Raw genomic sequence first — 27,355 nt, forward strand, 5'->3', positions numbered from 1 at the left:
TGTAGATAATGCTGAGCGAGATGGACCAAGTGTCCGACTCAGTATCGGGCAGCTTCCTATGTCCAGAACTCGTCTGATGCACACACTGTCAGGAGTTCATCCTACACTCAAGTAGGACCCTGGCAGAGACACATGCCCATCTGGCATGTTCTCTCCCTCCTGGTCGATCGTTCGGGAGCTTTAAAAGCTTTATTCAGCCCGAACATTCCAGCGACCGATGCCAACCAACACCAGCACACTTAGGGATCCGCAGAGTTTGCACAACTTGCGTGACAGACCTCAGCAACTCAGCTTTTGGGCTAATCCACTTTTATTTACATATAAACACACATGGAGCACTGCAACATGGCTCCCTCTCTCTCTAGCATCAGACAGCAAAGAGAAAAAGAACAAAGGACAACAGTCCCACTTCATGGAACATAGTAACACAAACATCCTGTCTCTGTCGCTTCCCACTCTGTGGTGTCAAAAAATATACCGTCGTGTGATAGACAAAAATCCCATGACTGCAGTCATGGAGCAGGAATTCTAACACACATAGCTCCATCCCACGCAGACTGGCCTGTTGAATTCCATGCAGAAGGAGCTCTGTGCACACATAAAGCTGCTCTTTCCATGGAAGCGAACCTGCAGAGCTGCCATTGAAATTTCAAAGCTCAACATGTATATACAGTAGGAGGCTCCTTCTCAGATGGAGCATTAGGAGAATTTCCTAGTGCTGGGCCAAATTCTGTACAAATGCTTCCTGGGCTTGGGGAAGGAGTCGCGATGCTCTGACAGAGTCTGAGATCCTTCCTGCCTCTTTCCCCTGAAAAAAAGGTGTCAGTACTGTGTACTGCTGCATATTGCCACAAAAAAGCACTGTCTGCGCACATCTACTCAGAAGTAAGTCCCACTGCATTCAATGGGATTTACTTATAAACAAGCAAACATGGGAATGCAGCCATCATGAATACACTACTTATGCATTATTATATAGTTGCACATAATTATGCATATTTACATAATTGCACATAATTAAGGTATTGGATTTGTAATCACAAGGTGTTCATCCCATCCTAGGCGTCTTGTAGAAAAAGATTTAGGCAAGTCCTTGGAGAATTGTTATATTGGGAAAATAGCTATAACTCTGACCCATAACAGCTAAATGGAGCCCCCATAACGAGTGGTAGTGTACTTCTAAATACTAGATGCTGGACACATGTCTTGTCATGAGCCTCTGAGAGACATTTGGCTGATCCCTGTTGAAATCAGGGTGCTAGGCAAGCGGCACCATTGGTGCAACCTACTGGATGTTTTTACAGCAGCAATCGCGGCAAAAAGCAAAAGCAAAAAAACCATCCAGGAATTTACGTGGGTCCTTGCTTATATTTATATGTTCCACATGGAGAATTATTGAATCTCGGTCTAGGAGAGCTATTTGTTCCTACTGAACAAATAACATGTAGAGGCACTGAAGCATGGGCTGATGGAAAATATTTTCTGAATGAATTTATAAATCAAATGTATCTACTTGGAAGCTTAAAGATAAAAGAAACTCGTGTCTTGAAATATGACTTCTGGGCCTCGGAGACAGAGGAAAGAGAGGGGGTAAACCCACTCACCATCCTTTGGTGATTGCAGATGATAAGAAAAGACAGATCCACTCTCTATATTGTTCATTAGAGCTTTTGTGGCACTGTACTTCTTAACTATCCTGTAGGGAGAGGCTTGCAATCCTTTCAATGAAATGCTCTCGTGCCTTTTGTACACACATTGATTTGGAAAGGAGGGGTTTGCACATAACACGCCGGCATGAAATGCAGGACACCCCTACCATGACTGTTTTAAATCTATGTTCGTGAAATGCCTTCTGCGTTCACTGCTGAGATGCGTATGGGGATAAGATTTTATACTGCAGGCAAAGACAGCTCCACCTTCCTCCCCACTGCCGTGCAAGGAGGGGGTGCTTTTTGGTGCATAAAATTATACATGGTTTGGAGACAATGGAATAGGCTTTTTTTTTCTTCCTCCCTCTCTCAAAATACTAAAACTCAGGGCCACCCAGTAGAATTGAATGTTGGAAGAGTCAGGACAGGCAAAAGGATATTCTTCTTCGCCAATGCAGTCCAGCATTTCATCTTCCTCTTATCTGTTTCCCTCTCTGCCCCACCGTTGCTAACCCCCCCTCTTTTTTTGCATAAAACCATTGGCCACTTCTATGCCTTATTGGAGCAATTATTTTCCCTTGACCTTCACCTCTGTCTCTCATCCCTTTGATTTGTCCATATATCTGAAGGCGAACTTTGAAACCCTCCAGCAGAGGTCACAAAGCAAACAATGGTTTTGGAAATTGGCAGGCTGCCCTCTGAATCGGAGACCGGGTCAACATTGGCTTTTTCCTCTTCACTTCTTAATCCCTTTACATAATTAACAGACACGCCACTCAATTACACTCAATTTTCACATCCCATTTAAAGGTCACTAGGTTCTACAGTCATCCTTAATATGGAACACTTTTTTTAAAAAAAGGGAAAGTGTAGCTCTGCCCTGGTGCCTGCAGTTCAAGCGGGGCGTGCGCGCGCGCGCACACACACACACACACACACACACACACATTCTTAGAATCAAGTTAACTCTTTAGATAAGGCAGATGTACTGTGCAGGATTTATGTGTAAGCTAAACAAGCTATAGCTTAGGGCCCCACTCTCTTGCCCCTGCCCCCCCAAAAAAAATAAAGAGGGGAAAAAACTGGATGATAAAAAACAAATAAAATAAAACCTACATACAGCAACAGTGTTTTGTGTTGTGTATGCTCCTATGATGTAAGTAATGAGCCCTGCCTGCTAGTCTGCTCCCTAAAATATCACTGGTTTGCTCATTTCTATATACAGTGGTACGTTGGTTCTCAAACTTAATCCATTCTGGAAGTCTGTTCCAAAACCAAAGCGTTCCAAAACCAAGGCGGGCTTTCCCATAGAAAGTAATGCAAAATGGATTAATCCGTTCCACACTTTTAAAAACAACCCCTAAAACAGCAATTTAACATGAATTTTACTATCTATTGAGACCATTGATCCATAAAATGAAAGCAATAATCAATGTACTGTAGTATAAAATAAATAAAACAGTACTGTAGATGATAACAATTAAAATGAATTTTTTTCTTACCTGCACTGATGATAGTCATTGTTTGGATGGGGGGCTTTTAGGTCCATAAGTTACCATATAGAATATATTCAACACAAAAAACAGCGTCAATTTGTGGTTAACAAAGGACAGCTGGACATATAAAGGGCCCCATTACCTTTAGTAGCTTAGGGCCTCATCAAACATAAATCCAGCCCTGCAGATGTGTATCTTTGATAGGAATGTCAGAAAACTCCAACGAAAAGAGAAACAGGGGCAGCAATTGCTGGTATTCACTTATCCATTCCCTGTCCAGAATGGAAGTCAATCCAGCAAATATGAATGGTATTTGCTGTGCTTATTTTCCATCTGTGAAAGATATGAAATTGATTACAATTTTTTCCCATTTGCATTGTGTTTCAAAGGAATGCAGTAGAATAACATAATGAGATTGTAATTGATGAAGTGTTTGAATTTTTATGCTGTGAACTGCCCTCTGATTTTTTGATGAAGGGCGGTATACAAATTTAACAAAATAATAATAATAATAATAATAATAATAATAATAATAATATACATACTTAATTATCTCAAATACTTATCTTGCATAACTTCAGCATAGAGGACAGTGAGATGAATAACCTAACCTTTTGTGGAAGATGAACTGCAGCAGAATGGAAACAGTTCCGTTTGTGGTGAATGCAGAACCACAATTCTCAGAGTGGTTTAATAATCATTTCTTCTTCCCAGGAGACTCTGAGAATTGAAGCTGTGTGAGTGGAATAGGGATCACCTAGCCAAATTTTAAATGCCTGCAAAGAAACTTCCTAATTTCACCAGTTTAAGCCATTCTCAAGGTGGCTTATGGCATTTAAAAAAATGCATAACTACAAGATTATAATAAATGAAACATTTAAAACTATGCAACCAAACTGAACAATTTCCAAATGTATTACAAGATTTTAAATAAAGATACAGAAAAACCACCAACAAACACAACCCCCAAAAAACCCCAAACAACACTTCAGCCAAAGTGCCTGTTCAGCAAAAGCCCATCTTAACAACCACAATTCCCACATGGGACCATCTCAGCATGTAACTATTTCTGAGAAACTAATACTTTGTTAAAGAGAACAAAACCAACCATTTAAAGACCCAGTATCACATGATTTCTAGACTGTTGCATACTACATAAACCTTCTCGAAATAACTATGATCTTCCACAATACTGCAATACATACCCAAGACATTTTACCAGAGTCTGGAGAAGCTGTTCCCTAAGGCAAGGAGGAAGTGAAAGAACTTTGTAAGTTGCAAATCCATAGGTACTAGAGTAATCCCCCTGCCTAATGCAAATTTGGATGTTCTTACCACTCAGATACAATTTCTAAGGACATGAGCCAAGATATTGTTATTGCCATAAGCTCAAACTTAGAGCTCATCAAACCTTGAGCATGATGTTCCTAAGGAGCTCAGCCTCACTGTCATTTTAAGAATGCCCTTAAGGACACTGACTCCAGAAATCTCCATATTCCTTGTAATAAGTGGCATTTCAAGCAGAGACTTGAGAAGCCAAGGACAAAAGCTGTACTTTGAAGCTGCTGACCTCGATGTAGATTGATTAATGAGTAACTCTCACTAGCTAGGTGTTGCATATCAGTGTGAGACCTCTGAGACATGCAAATTCCTTTCTCTACATGATCAGTAACCTAGTCAAGTCATCCCAAACACATCCTGATTTGACCTAATAAAAGTCCTGGCAGAGGAAGCTCCACACCTGAGGAACTGCACTCTCCAGAAGTCATTTTAAATCTCATTGACATGACAAATATAAGAAACATTCAACTTAAATTTGCACACAGTAACCTATTTGCACACCATATTGCTTTGCACGCTTCAGCTTCAGTGGAACGTTGATGCTGTAATGAGTATTATTCAAGACCCTAGATAATCTGCCTGCTTTGTTGTCATACGGGGTGAGAAACTTGTGGCGCTCCAGGTTTGACCACAGGTACATTGAACCCTTTGGACTACAATTCGCATCCAAACTCCCATTGCCCATGCTGGGTGGAGCTGATGGGAGCTGGAGTCCATTCTGGAAGGCTGCAAGCTCTCTCTTGGAATAGGCAACATCCTTTAAACATTTCCCACAGTTTTAAGAAGAAGAAAGCCACTATGGGGTTGATAGACCTGGGAGCAGGGACCAGGTGGCTTTCCTGAGTTGTGAATTCAGTTTCACACACCCCACCCCCTTTTTGCTGGCTTCAGTTTGTAACATGTAACAGCTGGTCGTAAGTAAGGGAACCTGATTAAGCCTTGCAACTCTGCCTGTTTCCTTGAAATAAGTCAAATAAATCACTCAGCAGCACTCTCCACCTCTCTTCTAGGCAAACTATTCCCCTGAACCTCAATGTTCAGTTTCCAGCTGTGGTGGAGTGCAGGAAAAAATGGATTTGTAAATTATTTAGAATTGCAAATAATTAAGCAGCATAAAAAGGTAAAGGTACCCCTGCCCATACGGGCCAGTCTTGCCAGACTCTAGGGTTGTGCGCTCATCTCACTCTATAGGCCAGGAGCCAGCACTGTCCGCAGACACTTCCGGGTCACGTGGCCAGCGTGGCAAGCTGCATCTGGCGAGCCAGCGCAGCAAACGGAACGCCATTTACCTTCCCGCTGGTAAGCGGTCCCTATTTATCTACTTGCACCCGGTGGTGCTTTCGAACTACTAGGTTGGCAGGCGCTGGGACCGAACGATGGGAGCGCACCCCGCCGCCGCGGGGATTCGAACCGCTGACCATGCGATCGGCAAGTCCTAGGCACTGGGTTTTACCCACAGCCCCACCCGCGTCCGTAATTAAGCAGCATAGAAATGTCTTAAATAAAATGAGTATGAAATGAGACAATCTTCAGCAAGGAAGCTAGCCAGAACACAGGTCTGAAATACAACTGGGTTCCAGGATTACTGATCCAAATGATCAATCTGTTCATTATGGGTTAATAATAATAATAATAATAATAATAATAATAATAATAATAATAATATTTATTATTTGTACCCCGCCCATCTGGCTGGGTTTTCCCTGCCACTCTGGGCGGCTTCCAACAAAGATTAAAAACACATCAAAATGTCACACATTTAAAACTTCCCTGAACTTCCCTTAAGGTTTTTGCCCTCCCTGAATCTTATCCTAATTCTCTGATACTTTGTGAATGTCCATTGTTGCTGCAGCAAAGTTTATTTTGCCCTCCCAATCTGCTTTTCTATGAGTCAGAAAGACAGCATCATTTATTCCCTGTTGATTTCCAAAACCCATAATTTCCAGATTTCACACAGGAATAAGTGAGGGGCCCACGTGTTTTACAACCAAGCCAGGTCCTTCAAAAAGCAGTCCAGGCTTTCAAAGCATCAATTGGAAGATTCATTTAGAGCTAAGAAAGCTTTAAACCTGCCTTGCTAATGGGCGCTATATTTCAAATTGCTTGTCTTCTCCCACAGTGTGGGAGGTGATTCTGTTCTGGCAGCATAACTTTTGTCTCCCCAGAGGAGATCACTCTCCCTACAGAATTCACTACAGGGATTTGCATTGAAGCTGTGGTTGCAGAAATATGTTTCTAAAGAGTGGCATTTTAACAAATGGACCTATCAGTTTATAATGCAGATATAACTGTAGGTAAAGATGTAACATTGTTAGCATCTGGCAATTTCCCCCTGTCGCCTTAGCAGTTGTCAGTGATCACAGACACTAAAACACTATTCCAAACAAAAGTATTTCAACTTGGAAACCATATAATAGTAATCTTTAAAAAAATATATGTGATGGGCAACTTCCCTTAGTACATTTATGAAGCAGCTCAGTATTAATTATGGATAGGGAAATCTATCCATTGAGGACCAGTTTTATTTACTCATTTATTTACTCATTACTGATCTATTCTTCAATTTACCTGCATTTTTTTTAAAAAATAAAAATCCTCTAAAATACATATTTATATGTTCATTTCCTTTCCATGTTTAAATATCTATTTTTGATATATTCAAACTGCTGAGAACTGCATCGCAATATCTGAAGTAGTCTGAAATCTGCTGGCTGTTGTTAACATTTTGATCTCTCCCAAAGGAGCCCTGATTGACAAACAACAAAGCAGTAAAACAGCACAGCTGTAAACAAAATATGTAAAGATGTTTCAATACATTATGAACATCTAAAAACAATCACATGACCTCACAGCGTAGTTGTTGTTGTTTTAAGAAATTAATTTGGTGGGTTGTGTTTCTTTAAGGAAAAAGTGGAACACCAGAAGATGGTATTAAAAATAAAAATATTCCATCAATCTTGACTTAAACATTTAAATTAATGTAGGCAATCCATATGTCCAACTGGATATCCAAAGAAAATTGATGATTGTAAGCTGTATGTTCAAAGGTAGAAAGGACACCAAGATGTGCAGAACACAGTAGATTGTGGGTGTTCATCCTTCCATCCTTGCAGTATAAGACTCTTTGCAACATAGCTAGTAATTTTAAGGTTACCATGAACAGCATCTTTCAGGCCTCAAATGCCTGGATGAACAGGAATGTTTTTCAGTTCTTCCTAAATGCTAATGATGAGGGAGGGAGGGAAGGAGGGAGGCATACCTCACCAGGGAGCCCATTCCACAAATGTGGAACCACCGCTGGGAAAGGTCCTGTCTTGAGACTTTAACAATTGGGATCTCCAAGTACCCATCCAAATATTAGATGGAGAGGTGCATGTCAGAACATTTCATATAGGAATTGGCAACAATTCCATTCTTCAATTATCCTTAATATTAACAGGTTTCCAATCCCCAGAGAACTCTCAGAAAACAAGTATCCTTTTTGTGTGAGTTCTCCTCTGATGTGTAATGTTACTTGTATGCTGATGGTGCCACAGGAACCATTTTCTCTTGACACCCACCTAAAAGAAATGAAATATTCCACCACCACCCAAACCAGTAATACCTAGGAACAAGGAAGGGGTTTAGAATTATTAGGAGACCCCTATTCCCCTCAGAGAGCTTCAATTCTCAGAAGCAATCCCTCTTTCCAGAGAATTCTGGGAATTGTAGGTCGGTGGGTATAGGTCTCCTAGCCACCCTTGTTGTTGTTGTTTAGTCGTTTAGTCGTGTCCGACTCTTTGTGACCCCATGGACCAGAGCACGCCAGGCACTCCTGTCTTCAGCCACCCTTAGCACTGCTAATTAACAAAATACAGTTCCCATAAGCCTTTTGAGGGAGCCATGACTGTTGAAAGTGGTACAGTGCTGCTTTAAAATATAATGCAGATGAGGTTTATGTCACATTGAACAGAAGGAGCTTGCTTCTGAGAAGACTTCCATAGGCTTATCTGCTTAGTTGATGCAGATGTCTTTTATTTGAGCTTGCTTCTGAGAAGACTTCCATAGGCTTATCTGCTTAGTTGATGCAAAAGTCTTTTATTTTGTGTCTTTATGATAACTCCCCCTATGGAGCTCTCAGACCGATCGTGGTGAAAACAGAGTTAGCCATTTCTTCATCAGAATCTGCTGCCGAGGGCTGCCACATTTCATACAATCACAGAATCTTAGAATTATAGATTTGCAAAGAATCTCCAAGGCTCATGTAGTCCAACCCCCCACAGTGCAGGAATCACAGCTAAATAATTCCTGACAGATGACCATCTAACCTCGGTTTAAAAACCTCCAGTGGAAAAGAGTCCACCACCTTCTGAGATAGCTCATTCCGCTGTTGAATAGCACTTACAGTCAGAAAGTTCTTCCAAATGTTTAGTTGGAATCTCCTTTCTTGCAATTTGAATCCATTGGCTCAAGTCCTACCCTCTGGAGCAGCAGAAATCAAGCTTTCTCCATCTTCTATGCCTGTAGATGGCAAGCAGTCTTCTCCAGGCTAACCATATCCAATTTTTTCTACTGTTCCTCATAGGGTTTGATTTCCAGACCCAGTGATCATCTTGTCCATTTATTTATTTCTAGCATGTTCTGTAAGCACGGAATCAATCATTTAAAAATCAGGAGGAAGCCATTTTTATCAAGAAGCAACTTATAGCTTGGCCTTTAGAGGAATAATAATTATAATTAGAAAAAGTAAGGTGAAATTGTGAGCTCACTTTCTGTAAATAAGCTATTAAGAGGTTGGTGCTTTTCAGAGGCGCCAGCAAATGAGGTAAAATTAAGGTATTATAATAAACAAACGTTTTATTATGAACCAGACAGGCACCTTGCTATGCCAAGGGAGAGTAAATGAATGGAATGAAAGGAAATATCAATAAAATGCACGGGAAGACAGATGAGAAGAGTTTGTTTTTAGCCTGGGAATTTGTCAATTACTGAGCTAACCAAGCTTAACAAAGTAACACCCTCTGCCTGGATGAAGATAACTACCACAAATCACTGTATGCAGTAGAGGACCAACAGTGATGTGCTGAGACCACCAACTTATCCTGCACCACCTGATTGATTTCAATCCCTCATTTATATTCAGAGTGGTCCCTTCCCAGCTCCATCCATCACCCTCCATGCATCTTTTCTCTCACAAGGAAAGTCAATGCAGAACTGAGATTAGGCATAGCGATGAATTTTTTTTTTTTACTTTGGTCAGCATGATCCTTCTTAGACTCAAAGACTGGGAATCAGTTCAAGCGTCCATATTGCCCCATGATAGATCCAGATCGTGTGAAGTTGGCTATGCCCACCAGCACCATCTATGGTGCCTGTGAAAGCTCTCAGAAAATATCCCCTGAAACATCCACATTACCTGAGAGACAATCTGCACTTCCTGATCAGTTTCTGTTGCCATAGGATACCCACCACCCATCTGCTCAGAACAGGGGAGTGGTGCCAAGAGCTTCTCTCTGTGAGTGAGTGCAGCAGTGGCAAATGTAGGTGCTTGGAGGAGGTGCATATCTGCACCTTTGTGGGCTTGTCGATTTTTCTACACATTTAGTAGTGGCTTCCATGGTGTGTAACAGTGTTATGTCACAGACCATGGCAGCCGCTTTGATTTATAGCCATGCCCGTACAGCAGGGATCAGCAAGGCTTACTGGCCATGGGCTGGATCACTCTCAAAGAGATCATCCGTGGGCCAGACCGGCACAGCGCAACACCGGAAATCGCTTCTGCACATGCCCAGACACCAAAAATCATGCCTACGGCATCTGGCCATGTGCAGAACCAATTTCCGGTGTGCGCAGATTGCATGTACAGATGCAATTTGCACGCCACTCAGTGAGTCCCCAACACTGGAAATCGTGTCTGCGCATGACCGCGGCGCCGGAAATTGCTTCTGCGCATGCCCAGGCACCAAAAATCGCGCCTGCGCAGGCGTGATTTTCGGCATCTGGGCATGTGCAGAAGCAATTTGCTGCTTGGCTCAGTGAGTCTCCACACTGTGCTGTGCCGGTTTAGCGCAGCACTCGGGGGATTCGCCGAGCGGGCGGCTTGGTTCAGGGGCGGCTTGTGGGCCTGTAAAACGGTCTTTGTGGGCCACATCCGGCCCATAGGCTACACATTGCCGACCCCTGCCGTACAGCATCACTGATGCCCAGAGCACTTTATCAAAATTCCAAATGCACCCACTGGCTTGAAGAGGTTGGAGACATCTAGTGTAGGGGAAAAGCACAAGGAACAGTAAGTGCAACCCAAGTCTGAGCCACAGTGTAAGATAGAGAGCAAATCTGAGCCATAAGTCTTTATATAGTCCACAGAATATGTTCAGGACAGAGAGTAGAAAGGCTGACCATAACAGTCCAGTAAGCCAGCTTGGTACCAATTGACCAGATTGAATCAGATTATGTTTCCAAGTCAAGCTCTCTCACCAGTGTGAACAACTAGGAGATCTGCTCCTACTGAGTAATCCATCCCCCCCCCCATGGTATTGGACTCCAACTCCCATCTGACCCAGTGAGAATGGCCACTGTTTTGGGTTGATGGGAATTGTCTTATTCTTTGGCGATCACTCGTAGTCGAGTAAGATTGTCTTCCATAAACACTGTTTTAACAATGAGTCGGTAAGTGACTGTGGAGGCCAATTCTGGAACCGCATGTCCTTCCACAGTGGGGACATTGGTTTCTGGATGGGAGCTGATCAGGGTGTGGATTTGCCAAGTGTGCCTTCCTCCTAGCACGTTTCTCCCTTGCATCCTGAGTTTGAGTGTCTTCAAAGCCCTTGACACCTTTGGTAAAGGCTGTTCTCCAACTGGAGTGCTCGCAGGCCACAAGTTCACCATCACTCTCTTACTGGGTACAAACCACCTGCAGCCTCAACTGAACAAAAGCTGGATATGACAGCAATAGGTAAAACCTGGCTGGCATATCCAAAGTACCACATAGCTCATAATTAGAACTCTTGAAGCAGCAACGTTTCAATGCAGCAACATGGTTTGAGAAACAAAGTTTTTGGAATTGATACGACAAGGCAGAGGATACATTATCTGCTCTTCAGAAGAAGTAAGGTAATTAGATTAGAAGTGGATGAGCCGAGTTAAGAGGATTCAAGTTGAGATGCTGCAAATGTCCATGATTCCCTACTTCTTATGCGTAAGCTGAATATTTGATGTTACAAATAGGGCTGAGATTGAATGCCTCCATCTTCTGCATGCTGTGAAATTTGGGACATGACGGGATGATTTTGGGAGTAGTACGGCAAAAGGGAGAAGAGGTATCCCATGAACTTTAAGGAGTTATGTCCATTTTCACACATCTTCTTTTCTTCCTTCCCTCCTTTTCTTTCAGCAGACTCTAAGGCAAAAGTAAGATACTTTGAAGGCTTGATTTGGGGACTTCAAAGTGCCATATCACATGATGTTATGGTGATTAACATATGGGGATCAAATTTGACTTCTGAGGCCAGTCCTGATCAGGATCTAGCCCATGGTGCTGAAAGGAACCCCATGCCTGTTTTAATGGATAACATTCATTTTTTTGCTGCTGCGTCACCCTGTTGACTCATGTTCAGCTTGTGGACTACAAAGATTCTGAGACTCTTTTCACATGTATTACTGGAAAACCAGATGTCCCCCATCTTATATTGGTGCAGCTGGTTTTTCCTGCCTAAGTGTAGAACATGGCATTTGTCTCTATTGAAAATTTGTTTTGTTAACTTGCATCCAGTTCTCCAGTCTGTTAAGGTCATCTTGAATCCCAATTCTGTCTTCTGCAGCAATAGCCACCTCTCCCACTTTGGTGACACCTGCAAATTTGATGAGCAACTCCTCAATTCCTCATCCAAATCATTTCTAAAGACATTGAGTAACATTTTGCCCAGGACAAAATCCTGCAGCACCATACTTGTCCTTTGTCCAGGATGATGATTAACCATTTGTGAGCACTCTTTGTGTTTGGCTAATCAACCAGCTGCAAATCTATCTAACAGTTACCTCGTCCAGCCCACATTTATAGTAGCAGCTTCTCTGGAAGATTATCATGAAGAACTTTGTCAAAAGCCTTACTGAAATTAAGATACACTATATCCACAACATTCCCCTGATTCACCAAACTTGTACTGCTATCCCCCCAAAAAGAAATGAGATTTGTCTGACATGACTTGTTTTTTCAGAAACTCACAGACTGACTCCTAAATTATCTGTTCTAAGACCTTTCCTGGTGTCCATGTCATGTAGTTACCTGGGTCATCTTCTTCTCCCTTTTTGAAGATGGGGACATCATTTGCCTGCATCCAGTCTACAGGGACCATGCCTGTTCTCCAAGAATTCTCAAAGATTATAGACAGAAACTCTGAGATTACATCCACAGGCACCTATAGTACCTTTAAGTGCAGCTCATCATCATATAGTTGGTGCCAAAGATCAGGAGGTGGGGTTGGGGGGTGGAGGTAGAGAGATAGAGGCAGATTGAGCTAGATGGAGCAGAGTTTCCTTTGAAAGCTTAACAGTTATGAAATGGTCTGAGGGATGCCTAAAAAAACTCCCATCTTCTTGAGATTAGCCATTCTATGTGTCGACTGTGACTACCAAATATGTATCCAAAACCTTGTTGCAAATGCCCTTGGGGAGAACAGTCCTCAGGACATTATACAGGAGAAAGGATGGTTGCACTCCTGGAAACTTTCCCCTAAATATTATTTCCTGGAGAATTGCACACATCATCATGGAATGTATGTCACTTTGGGGAACGCAGCATCACACAAGAAACACAGTTCAGTCTCTCCAATATCTAGTACATGTCTGAGAAGTAAAAATAAGGTTGAGGGTAATTTATTTATAGGAATGGTTAAGCATCAGAGACACAGCAGAGACCCAGTGGGACCAAAGAGGACTGCCTGGCAGTGTTCAAACAAGGCCTGTGGACAAATGGGGAGGTGACCTGGAATATTTCTTCACTCTCACTCTGCTTTCTGCTTGAAAGCTTGAAGGTCACAGGGAGAGGAGATCAAGACCGTAACTCAATTGACAAATGTAAAAAGTGCTCACCACTCTTTTTATTTTTAATACGTTCCCTGGCTAGCTGAAGTCACAGTCAGATATTCCCCTCACAGCTCACCAGGGCAATATTCAATTCATTAATTTTTATTTCAGATTAAGGGGAATGAGAAAAGGGATTCAGAGGAGAGCTGAGAGGGGATAAAAGGTCTGCAAAGAGAGTTACAGGAGAGAAAGCTGAAAGAGTCAGGTATATATTTAGCCTGAAGAGGAGATTATTAGGCCATGGGCAATTTGACAGTTTTCAAATATGCAATAGATGGCACATGTGGGATGAAAAGAAACATCTCTAATCTCAAGTTTTGAAGTTACTTATCTCATTATTAGACGATAACCCTGGGGGCACACTGCTCATACTTGAAAGTATCTCCATAAGGTTTGATGTCACCATCTCCCTTCTCTTGGTACGTTAGCAAGCAACACAAGAGGTCATTACAGGAATCAGAAGATCAATGAGAACCCCTCACACACACATTCACCTACCCTCCTAACAGTGGTATCACTGTCACTTACTGCAATGGGGCAGGGGTGAGGCAGGGTTGTGATGAGTTCAGGACTTCATGGGTGCAGCTGCAGAGACAATCAGGCATTCCACCAGTGCACTCACACAAACCCAGTCCTCACTGCTGCCTTTCCCAATCCCCACAGAATCCTTTGGCCACTTCTCAACATTGAGGTAAGCTGAAAACCTGCACCCACTAAAATTCTAAAGACATTCCAATGCAACCTGAGAACAAGGCAGAAGAATGGAAGCCTCTTTTGCAGGGGAAGATTTTTTAAAAAAAGGAATTGTGGGACAGCACAGCAGTCCTCCTTTAATCATTATTTAATATCATTCATTTAAGTCTCTGAATGTTGATGGCAATTGCTGGGCTTTGGTTTTGTCAGGGTGGGGGTTTGAGACTATTTGTTCTGGTAATTGAATTGGTTGCCAGTGGCTAGTTTGTGTTTGTTTTATGCCAAATTTAATATTTGGGTGTGTTTTTTGCTGAGAACGCCCCCCCCCCCCGCCCCGAATTGCTGCTAGGTTGAATTTACTGTTGAGATGTTGTATCTATGCTGTGTGGAATTTTGATAATAGACTCTTCTTGTACGTTGCCAGGAGAAAAGCTGATATTAGAAAACTCATAAATGGAAATAATAAATTAAATAAGGCCTTGTTCGGCTAGGCAGGGAAAGAAAGTGCTGGACAGAAAGCCAGTAAAGAGGCATGGATTCCCTCTCTTGATTTCTTAAAAATTTGCTCCTCTCTTCAAAACAGCAGGAGACTCTTACCTAGCACTGAATTGGCTCCTAACAGATTTTATCTTGCTCCATCACTTCCAATGGGGGGAGAAGGGTTTGTTGGAAGTGATGCCTGTCCTGCAATCACCTTCCCACTAACTCCCCATCCAGTCCTGATTATGTTACTGTCTTTACAAGAATCCTCTCTTTCTCACAAACTTAAGTTTAGAATGAGCCTTCTTGCTTCCATCAGAAAGTAAACTGAACCATTTCAGGCTGAAGGGGAGGGTTCAAAAGTACACATGCTCCCCTCACATAAAACTCTCCTTATTTATAATGTTTCTGCTCAGGAAAAAGACTTAATTATGTGCCATTAAAATGCTACTTTGGTGTGGACAAGGAACAATAGTTCATGTGATGGTGAGAAGAGCACTAAAACTCTAAATTCCCTACCTGCAAAGCGAAATGGCAGAGCCCAGCAACACATGACTCAGGTAAGGCCAGTGTTGCTAGATATCCAGATTTCCTTGTAATGTGTGTCAGAATTTAAGGTCATCATATGAGCAATGAGATCCCCTCCCTGCTGTCTGAAATGGTACAGCCCACAGTAGGTGCATCAGATGGTAGAAGTGTTTCCAAGATGTGGTGATTCTTATGTACACACTCAAAAATATGGTCACTTGCCTTCTTGAGCACTTTTGTAAGAACTTAAGAGCCCCACTGGATCAGACCAAAGGCCCATCTAGGCCAGCAATCTGTTCTCACTGTGGCCAGGCAGATACCTATGGGAAGCCCACAAGAAGTTCCTGGGTTCAACAGTGCTGTCTCCACAATGGCCCCTTTGTATGTTAGTTTCACCTTCTCTTTACTTCTCACTGCACCCCATGCCCAGGCTATGTCATTTACCCTGATTTTTGTCCCCTCACTCTTTCCTTTCATAATTCTCTGCATATCACTGGGGGTTCATCATTGGAATGAAGTTGAGATTCTCAGTCAGGGCAGAGACAGAGGGGGGTACAAAACATTGCGTAAAGGGGGAGTTTGTGGCTGCTCATTTGACAGAGGTCAAAAGTAGTCCCCTAAATAAGAAAGTGAGCAGCAAGAAGAGAAGGAGTGGGTTCTTTCAGTATTCGCTGCCAACTCCCCCAAAGGTACAAAGAAATTGATTTGTCAGAAAGGTGCCTTTAAGTCTCTGCATTGCTCCGATCTTCGAAAGGATACCAAAGTTGCCCCTGAACTCCAAACCACTTGGGGGAAAAGAGACCAAAGTATTATCTTGGAATGGCATGAAAAGACTTCCTCTGCCACTTTGATTTGTGTAATGTATGCTGTAGGATTAGACATCGTAGTTAATTAAGCTCATTAAAGTGGATGAATATGAGATGAAAAGGAAAAATATAAGAATGCAAATGGAGAACAAGTTGCACACAAGAGGATTATTTTCATTCCAGATTATCAATTTTAAGGTAGTTTGGGCTTTTATTACCCTGAACAAAGGAAGCCTTTGGATTGCAAAGGCTTTCAGAAATGGCTTTGAGGTTGTGATGAACATTACAAGCTCACATCATATGAACCTTGGGGTTTCTTTCAATTCTACCAGTCTATGATTCACCAGTGACTCACAGGAAGTTTCACTGTCTCTGAGCACTTTAGGGCACATAGCTATCTTGTGCTTGGGGAGTGAGTGGGCTACTTAGGGCTCCCTGCCCTTAGACCTCAAACCCTACTCCAGAAACTGAAGGGCAATGTGGATTGGCTGGGCACCTGGAATTTCCTGACTATCCTTTTTTCTGGGGTTTGGTGGAAGTAATAGCAATATGCATGGGAAGGCAGATCAGAATGCTGGACAGCTCCCAGTGTCATGAGTTTGTTCACCATATCAGGGTCCCTGAGGTCAATTTCTGGAGATGAAATTGGAAATTTGGGGAGGATCAAGGTCCATCAGCTCAGCTACAGTTCATCTTGGACTCACAGCTACCCATGGAGGCACAGGTCAATTCTGTGTCCAGGGCAGCTGTCTACCAGCTCCATCTGGTACTCAGGCTGAGACCCTATCTGCCCTCAGAGTGGTGCATGCTCTGGTTATCTCCCGCTTGGACTACAGCAATGCACTCTACATGGGGCTACCTTTGAAGGTGACTTGGAAGCTACAACTAATCCAGAATGTGGCAGCTAGACTGGTGACTAGGAGTGGCCACTGGAACTATATAACAAAAGGATTTTCCCTGGCTCCCAGTACATTTCCGAGCACAATTCAAAGTGTTGGTGCTGACCTTTAAAGCCCTCAACAGTTTCGGCCTGGTATACCTGAAGGAGCATCTCCCAACCCCATCTTTCAGCCCAGACACTGAGGTCCTTCTCCGAGGGTCTTCTGCTGGTTCCCTCACTGTGAGAAGCCAAGTTACAGGGAACCAGGCAGAGGACTTTCTCGGTAATGGCGCCCGTCCTGTGGAACCCCCTCCCTTCAGATGTCAAAGAGAAAAAGAACTACATAACTTTTAGAAGACATCTGAAGGCAGTGCTGTATCAGGAAATTTTAAATGATTGATATTTTACTATGTTTTATATATGCTGTAAGGCGCCCAGAGTGGCTGACGAAACCCAGCCAGATGGGCAGGGTATAAATAAAATAATCACCACCATCATCACCTTTCCACCTCCAAATTTTTGCCTAAACCCTCAGCTCATTCAATTGGTTTCAGGGATCCTAAACCCCCCAAAAAGCATCTTTTATCCTGCCTACCTAGGTTCTGTTAGCCATGGCTCCAGTCTGGGCTTGGCACAGTGTAAATAGCACCTTTATTTCTTCCCTAGTATCTGCAATCTTGCAAACAACACATAGAATTAGTCACATTCCCCAGAGAGACAGGTGTGACCCGCTAAGTTTCCCATGTGTCATATTCACATATAAATCTAAGCTGCAGAGGACACAGATACAAATCACACATCAAAACAATTCTCTTCTTTCATTACATGCAGCGGAAACACTTTTTCTTCTGGACAACAGGGATGTAATTAAAGCCACAAAGAAAAAGTTGCCAGCATTTCTGACACTTTTGAGAGGTGTGCAGTCCTTATGAAAGACAGATTTGTGGGGTGTTAAAAGCTGCAACTGCTACAAAACCTCCTCTTGCTTGAAATCAAAACTTTGTCATGGAGCTATAAGGCAGGTCTCACTCCATTAAGAGCAAGGGGGTCCATTTTGTTTCCTTAATTTAATGAATGAAATGAAAGCACCCATCATTCATTTTAATTTGTTGTACCGTCTTCCATCAAGTCAGCCCATCCTGTGACCTTCTAAGTCAAACATAGCCCAAGGAACATAAACCAAACAGAGCTTTTTGTGGGATGACTGCACAAAGAGGGAGGCATAAAAGAAGAACACTTTTGAATCAGTTTGGTATGTGTTTATTAAATTTATTAGCAAAGCAGAGCATGGATGATCTCCATTTGATACTTGACAAAATGAGCTGGTTTTTGCTCTCTGTTCTGGAATGAAAAGGACAAACGAACTTCAGTTTTCTCTCTCTCATAGCCCTCAATATGGACAAATTTTGACTTCCCATTTGCTATGGAACTTACATTTTCTTTCAACAATTTAAATCATGGCTGAGCAGGGATTTGAACTCTGGTTTTCCAGGCTCTAGCCCAACACTCAAACCACTACAGTGGTACCTCGGTTGTCGAACATAATCCATCCCAGAAAACCATTTGACTTCTGAAACGTTCGACAACCAAGGCGCAATGGTCGGTCAGCAAATTCCATTGAGAAAATGGAGAAATATGCCTTGGAAGCTGCTCAACTTCTGAGGCATGTATGAAAAGGGAAGCATTGACTTCTGTGTTTTCAGCGTTCAGGTTCCAAATCATTCAGATTCCGAGACACTTGAAAACCGAGGTTCCACTGTACCACATACTGGCTGTCAAAAGGCATGCTTTTGTCCTGTTACTGTTCATACTCTCTCCTGACCTTGTGGGTCCCTCCCCTAAAAACAGTCCTATGGTGTTATAATAATATCACTCCATTAATCACACCAGTCTTCCTGAGAGGGTACCTTCCAATTCTGTTGGACTGTAACTGCCTTCATCCCCAACCATTTGTATGCTGCCTGGGGGTGATATCTGACATCATCTAGAGGACAGTTGGTTTGAGATGGTTATACTACTTGGTCCCTAGTTGGCTGGGACCACAGCACAGAAGGGAGAAGATGCTAGCAAGAGGAGATCTTCACAATTACAGTGAGCATCCTTCCATGAAAGCATAATATACTGTGATATGCCCTTTGGATCATTGCCCTAGTCTTCTGCTGTTGGATTAAGCAAGCCAGGAGTAGAAGTAAGTCTCCAGTTAAGTCTAGAGCTGCACTGGTATTTCTCAAAAAATAATTTTGTTCTTTGGACTCCACAAAAACTGTTGGATAATTTCAACACTACCACTGTTCCAAACCCATGAACAGGGTTGATAATCTGTGGATCCAGCTCCATGTATTCGAATATTATTGAAGAAAGCAACTGACTTGTCTCCTTCCAGTGTGCAAACCCTGTCACGTAGGCCTGGTTAGTTCCAGCAAGGGTCCTAATTTTGCCTGCATGGCTATTTCAAACCAGACCCACCTGCCCCACAGCTGACATCATGAGACATCAGGAGTAGGACAGGTAAAGATTCAGCGGGACAATGGAGATATCAAAGTGTACTATTGACTGTTCCTTAGCAAGCAGACGTCATTGACTATGCCAGTCAACTGATTGGCATTTACACCAAGTGCCTTTGAAGTGTTCACCTGATGTCACAATGACACTAGGTGATTGGCCAGTGCACAGTTCCTCCCACCAATCAAAAATTACCCTCAGTTCTTCATCTGACCCTTTAGGTGAGAAGGTTCCCTCATCAATGCCTTAGTCCATTCCATATTTCATCTGCCGTTATGAACTAACCATACTCTTTCATTCACCATTAAGTGAACATGAAATTTATAAGAAGAGAAGATTCTGGAATAAAAAAGTTCTGACTCATAAATATTTTAGTCTCCTATATATCTCTGCCCCCTCTCCAGAAGATATTCAACAAAATACCCCCCTTGTACCATAAGCTAACAGAGCTGGAGAATCTGGGGATGCCATCTTCGCTCATCACTAATATCTGATTAATGTAACATTTTTAGGCAATAGTCTCAGAAGCATGAGGGACACATTTGTGATTTGCTTGCCGCCAGCTGTGCCTTCTGCAACACTCCAACTCCATTTCAGATTGATGTGTCGAACACTTCAAACTTGACTGGATTTCACTTATTTTAAATAAGTCTGTTAGAACAAAAGTTCTTGGCTTTTTGTAATTGGAATGTAATTTTTTAATGGAAAATAATATTATTACAGAAGCCGCTGTTTCTTCTAATTGCATTTCAGATGCATTGCTGTCACCTCCATTTTGTCAAGGAGCGAATCGTCTGAAATTGGCAAGGTCTTTTTTAATCAGTTCAAGTTGGGAATTGATGTCATGATGCACCCGGTACATCTGTCCATTATTGAGCAAATTGCATGATTATTAATTTCACCTCCATTTGGTTTTATTCACAAAGCATCTGAAATTGCAAGACTACTTTTTTTTTTAAAAGAGTGTTAAGGAGGAAGCGCCAGTTGTCCAAGATATCACCCTCCCCCCATTTTTCCAATGAAAGTTTGTCAGGACTGTTCAGTTCTAAAAAAGGGAAGGTAGAATGGACACATTTCTAACACTTAGGTAAAGTTTCAAAGGTTATTAGAAGGACAAAAAAGTTGCCAGACCAGGGCAGAAAGAGGATGTGTGGACAACCTATGCCAGATGTTTGTGCTATATCCAGTGTAGTGCTACATTAAAGTCCAGGAAGGAGAAGTGATCGACACTTTCCAACATTACACCATTCAGTTGGACTTATAAATGCCATCTCCAACTCCTTAAAAGATTTCATCAACAGTGTCTGAAAATTTTTACACATCACTTGGGAAGACAGGCAAACTAATGCCAGTGTACTGGAAGAAGCAAAGATCACCACTGTCAAAGCAATGATTCTTCAACATCAACTTCATTGGACTGGTCATGTTGTTTGGATGCCTGATTATAGTCTTCCAAAGCAAGTACTCTATTCCAAACTTAAAAATGAAAAGCGTAATGCTGGTGGTCAACAAAAGAGGTTTAAAGACTGTCTCAAGGCAAATCTAAACAAAATGTAGTATAAACACTGACAACTGGGAAACACTGGCCTGCGAGCACTCCAATTGGAGAACAGCCTTTTCCAAAGGTGTCATGGACATTGAAGACTCTTGAACTCAGGACGAAGGAGAAACGTTCTAAGAGGAAGGCACGTTTGGCAAACCCTCACCATGATCAACTCCCACCCGGAAACCTGTGCCCCTACTGTGGAAGGACATGTGGATCCAGAATTGGCCTCCACAGTCCCTTACAGACTCACTGTTAAGACCGTGTTCATGGAAGACAATCTTACTCAGCTACGAGTGATCGCCAGAGAAGAAGAAAGACATTAAAATCACTTAGCAGCATATTTGTTGTGCTGGTGGAACATTGTTGCATAAGGGGAAACCCAAGTTCGTTACTGAATATTGTGGTATAACCTGTTGTTGCACAACAAGAACCAGCTGTTGCAAGACAAGCTTGCACTAGCACAACTCATGCATTGGGATTGTTTGTCAAGCAACCTTTAAACTCTGCCATCTGCTAGCACAAGGGATCTTGTGCTAGTGGGCAGAGAACATTGGATATGCTCCATCCCCTTTATTCATGCAGCTACTGAATGAGCTGGTCATGAAGAAGAGTAGCCTCTCTCAAGAGCAGGTGCTATTCCTCCCTTCTAACATACTCGCTGACCTAGTGGTGCTGCAGATAAACAATCTCCATTGGCTAGCTGTGTGGAATAAATCTATAGTTTGTGAAGGGCTGAATTGGGATTTTTGGATCAGTTCCCATATGTGGCCACAAGTGGCACCAGTTTCAGAAAATACTGGAATACTGTTGTCCAAATAGCATTTGGGGGTAGATGCCCCCAAGTCCTTATTTTCTCTACATATCTTAGATATTGTTGGAATACATAGATGCACTTAGCAGTACCTTGTGTCTCTAGGCTGGGCAAAATCCAATGTAGAAGACATTCTCTTATATCTGTGGATGTCTGAATTGTGGTGGCCCCAAGCATACTTCAAGGAGAGCACTTGCATTTCTTGTTTTTTATAGTCTTACAATGCCATCATGCATTTATGAGCATTTCACAAGCAGGATAATTCTGACTGAAGAACATGATTGCTTACCTCGAACCAGGGAGTCCACCAGGCATAGAGATATATGATATGAGAAATCTTTAAGGTTATTTGGGGTTCAAGAATATGTGATCTTTCCTTCTTCCTTTAGTCTTCCAAACTTTTAAGCCAATAAGGAACTGGGAACTCATAACTTTAGTTGTGATTCCTGCCTTGGAGGGAATTGGATGAGACTACCCTTTGGGTCCCTTCCAGTTATACAGTTCTATTATTCCATAACTAAGCTCAGCATTGTCGAGAAAAATTTTTTTGTGCTGCCTTCACATTTCTCTGTCATTGCATACCTACCAGTATGCTATTTCTTCATCAAGCTGTGAACAGTAAAATCAGTTATATGTGGTTTCTTGTTACAGCTAACCTGAGAAAAAAGCACTAAGAGGATTGAGAGGATGTTAACTCAACTCCCAGTGGAAATGAGTAAGATCTAGCCAGCATTCAAATTATTTCTGGTCTAAAATCATTATGTTAACTTGCACTTCAGGGAGGATGTATAAAGGGAATTATTTTCTTAATCTACTAATAATACTAGGCATAATAACCCCAAATCAATATAGCGCTTCTTAGATTAGTCTTCATTTGTGTTCATTCTGCTTTCTAGAATACTGGAATCATGGTTGCATGTAGGGAAGGATGAATTTATCAGTTCTCAGATCTCTCGGTTCCTCACTTATCAAATATTAATTTCAGTTCAACATATTTACACGGCAATTTGTGATTTATTGTAACGTTTTTTAAAAAAAATCCTCATGAAAATTCATTAGCATTTTAGTGCAAATTTCTCCCAGCGAACCCATTTTTCTACACAGTTTTGACTCATATAAACATTTATTGGCCTCACTTCCAAAGGTGCACGCCTCCATTGTCTCCCGAGGCAGACGGATGCCAACCAACCTGGAACTTGATTGGGGAAATGAAAAACTGAAATGAACAGATTTCTCCTTCACTAGCAGAGTAATGGGTTCAATGGCAGAGTGTGTGCTCTGCATGCAAAAGGTGCATATTGAATCCCTGGCGTCTCCAGGTAGGGCTGGGGAAAGGCTTCTGACTGAAATCCTGCAGACTCACTGTCTCTTCCTCTTGCTCATCTGCTTTCTGGCCTCCCACTATGGGGAAAACCTCTCCTTTGCGCTCAATCGGAGCTAATGGTAATTTGGGTGTTCTCTGGATCGATGTTTAGTTGGATTTAGCACTAAAGAGAGGGTTTTCCCTGGGAAAGGAGTGGGGCAAGGGGAAAACTGCTTGGACCCATGCATTCTAGATGTGGGACAAGCAAAAATGTGGATGAACCCATAAATCATCATGTTGAGGGAGCCATAGGTCTATGAGGCCTCTCTTAACAGCCCTCAACACACTTAGCAAACTGCAGTTCCCATGATTATTGTGGGGCATGACTGTTTAAAGTGATGTAAGTGTGGTTTGAATGTATGCTGTGGATATGAGGATAGTTGAGTTTAAAAATAAATAAGTATTGGAAGGAAGATGGGCATCATCCATCAACACTGAACACCTGGAAAGCAGACTGAGAAGGCAAAGAGGTCACCTGGTCACAGAGACTACAGAATTCAGTGAGAAGGTTGTTCATTGAGGCAAGTTTTGAGCATATTACACTGTTCTTGGCTTAACTGCCCAATTCAAAGCGCTGGCTTTGACCTAGAAAGCCTTAAATGGCTCAGGACTTCAATACCTCAAGGACCACCTCTCCCCATAGGAATTGACCCAGACTGTGATCACCATCGGAGGCCCTTCTTTTTGAGCCTTCTCCATGAGAGGTTCAGAGAGTGGCAACATGAGAATGGGCCTTTTCTGCAGTGGCTCCCCATTTGTGGTATGCTCTCCCCAGGGTGGTTCGCCAGGCACCCTCATTATATACCTTTAAGTGTGATGTGAAAATGTTCATTTTCAACCAGGCCTTTGCCTGATTAACATTCAATGTCCCTTTAAATGTGGTGGTGGGGCTATTGATTTGTTTTGTTCTTGTTCTTATTTTTTCTATGTATTTTGTGTTTTTATATTTCATTTTTATGCTCTGACCCACCCTAAGATCTTTGCATGAAGGGCAATCAATCGATCAATCAATCAATCAAATTTTATCTTTAAACTGTAGCATTTATTTCTAAATGAGAACCTATGCATATGAATCATTATATACATATTTTATGTTAACCGGTGTCCTTTTCGTCCCCTCTCTCTTTTGGCAGTGTGCTTTCCCAGAGTACACCATGAGCTAGGCAGGTCAGTTGCCTGCCACATAAGGAAAAGCCATTGCCAGCATAAGGCAGCTTCTTGTGCATTAGTTGGTCTTGGCTCAGGTTTAGGGGCCAGAAACCAAGGGATCTGGAATCTGGGTCATGCAATTACTGTACAAGGGAGTGGGTGGCTGAATAGAAACCTTGTCCCATGCCCAGGAAATCATGTTGGCAGCCCTGTGCCTAGGTGCTATTATTCACTCCTAAGAAGAAAGAAAGAAAAAAGTCAGCTTATTTTCTTCCCTATTTATATGCCTTGTTGTTGTTCTTTCATTTGGACACATTCACAACCGTTCCATTTCCAGCATGGTGCCAGAATCAATGGAGGTGGGGATCGATATGCTGTAGCTGGCCAAAGGAACTGAATTACAGAGGTTTTAACAGCGGCAGATTTGACACGTCTCAAACGACATTTCTCAGAACAAAAAGAAAAAGAAAAAGGCCCAAAAGATTATCAGCTATTCAGCCTGCCAAAAAAAAAAACACCACCCCACAAAAAAACCTAAAACAAAACCCTAACTCAAGTGTGCAGGGTATGTTGTAGCATTTAAACATTTGAGCAATTAGGTAGATGTGTAAAAGGAGATTTTAACCTCCATGGCCTTAAGAGTTCTTAAGAGCAGAAAGCTGTAATTCTTCACATTATCAGAAGGGAAGCTGTCACTGGTCAGTGACCTATTCAATTAAAAAAGGAAATTTACTTTGGAAGGGTGACATCCTTGCACTTCACATTTATTTGAACAGCATTTCCTTTCAGCCACATCTAAGTTGCATTTCCCACAAAGTATTGCAGGGGATATGTGTTGGAGGGGACCCAAAGGCCATCTAGTCCAACCCCCTGCAATGCAAAAATCTCAACTAAAGCTTCCATGGCAAATGGCCACCCAGCCTCTACTCTACCTCCAAGGAAGGAGTATCCACCACCTGCTGTGGGAGTCTGCTCCACAATCGAACAGCTCTCACTGTCAGAAAGTTCTTCCTGGTGTTTAGCTGGAATCTCCTTTATCAAATTGTTCCCTTTCTTATAATTGCACATTATCCTCCTTTTGAGTTCACTGGATCAAAAGCCCATCCATCAACAGTTTGATTCAACCCATGCAATTTCTGCAGTGGCTGGGGCAATTCCACTTTCTAAATTCCGTTGTTCACTCTCATTGCCCTGGAATCTTCTTCCAGGGATGAGGCCAAAGACTCTGGATCAGAAAGATAATTGCTGGCGCCCCTCTGTGCTGAGCATATTGCTTTGCCTTCTTCTGCAGAAGGCAGAAGCACCACTTCAGAAGCCCCAATAAGACTGGAGTCTCCTGGAGCAGGCTGAACTCCTTTAACCAAAAAGGCAATGGGGATACAGCTGCTCTTCCTATATAGGGCTCAGCCTAAGTTTGACTGTTGCTGTTGCAACATCAGAGCTCTGTTAACTGTCAGTATTTGGCCTGAGCCCTGAACATGGCTGCCTTGCAGCAGAGCAGCACATTAAGATGGAGGATAAGGCTCTCTATGTCTGCTAGTCAAGACAGAGAGATAGATGATAGATAGATGATAGATAGATAGATGATAGATAGATAGATAGATAGATGGATAGATGATAAATAGATAGATAGATAAATAGATAGATAGATAAATTTTTATTTATACCCCACCCTTCCCAGCCAAGACCAGGCTCAGGGTGGCTAACACCAAATATAAAATACAGTGTTTTTGTGTCATTGATTTTTTTTAAAAAAAACCAATTGATTAAAATACAGCTTAAATGCAGCCTTGTTTTACTTGCAGCACATAAATCAAGACCATAAGGGGAGGAAACATCAAATATTCACCAGAGCCTGCTATCCATGCTCATCCTACATGGGCCAGTGAAAGGGCTGAGGGAAAATTTATATGCAGGATCCCATATAAGGGGTTCCATCAAAAAAAGAAGAAGAAGGGGGGTCAGACTGTGGCCAGACCAAAGGCCTGGTGGAACAGCTCCGTCTTGCAGGCCCTGCGGAAAGATGTCAAATCTCGCAGGGCCCTGGTCTCCCACAATAGAGCATTCCACCAGGTCGGGGCCAGTATGAGGTTAAGACCAATCTAACCACCTTGAGGCCCGGGACCTCCAAAAGTGTTGTTATTTATGGACTGTAAGGTCCTCCGCGGGGCATACCAGGAGAGGCGGTCCTGTAGGTGTGAGGGTCCTAGGCCGCATAGAGCTTTAAAGGTCAAAACCAGCACCTTAAACCTGACCTTGTACTCCACTGGGAGCCAGTGCAGCTGGTAAAGCCCTGAAGAATGTGACCCCGTGGCAAGGACCCCATAAGGAGCCTCACCGCGGCATTCTGCACTTGCTGGAGTTTCTGGGTCAGCTTCAAGGGCAGCCCCGCATAGAGCGAGTTACAATAATCAAGCCTGGAGGTGACCATCGCATGGATCACTGTGGCCAGATCAGGGCGAGAAAGGTAAGCGACCAACTGCTTAATACGGCGGAGATGGAAAAATGCCGCCTTTGCTGTAGCTGCAACCTGCGCCTCCATAGAGAGAGAGGCGTTGAAGGTTACACCCAAACTCTTGACAGAAAGCACTGGCACTAGCTGAGCCCCCACAAGAGATGGGAGTTGGCCCCCAACCCCATGTCATCCTGACCCAGCCAGAGGACCTCTGTCTTTGAAGGATTTAACTTCAACCGGCTCCCACGCAGCCATCCAGCCACAGCTTCCAAGCATCTGGTCAGTGTGTCCGGGGCCGAGTCAGGATGGCCGTCCATAAACAGATAAACCTGGGTGTCATCAGCATATTGGTGACAACCCAGCCCAAAGTTTCAGACAAGCTGGGCAAGGGGGTGCATAAAGATATTGATAAGCATCGAAGAAAGGATTGCGCCCTGCGGCACTCCGCACACCAAGGAGTGCCACGACTACAACTCCCTAGCACCACCCTCTGTCCCTGACCTGAGATAAAGGAGGTCAGCCATTGTTGGACTGTACCCTGAATCCTCACGTCAGCAAGATGGTGGTGCAAAAGTTCGTGGTCGACCATGTCG

General features: G+C 42.7%; 1 long non-coding RNA gene across 1 annotated transcript; it reads right to left on the minus strand.

Moving 5' to 3' along the window:
• Positions 1-3,395: 3,395 nt before the first annotated feature.
• On the minus strand, positions 3,396-4,546 carry LOC310742652. The gene is made up of 3 exons (XR_014538637.1): positions 4,481-4,546; positions 4,351-4,386; positions 3,396-3,478 (listed from the first exon to the last, which is right to left on the minus strand). It is a non-coding gene; the product is annotated as an uncharacterized lncRNA (long non-coding RNA).
• Positions 4,547-27,355: the final 22,809 nt, after the last annotated feature.

Source organism: Podarcis filfolensis (genome assembly GCF_964270895.1).
Source record: "Podarcis filfolensis genome assembly, chromosome: 9".
In the NCBI taxonomy this organism is placed as follows: Eukaryota; Metazoa; Chordata; class Lepidosauria; order Squamata; family Lacertidae; genus Podarcis; species Podarcis filfolensis.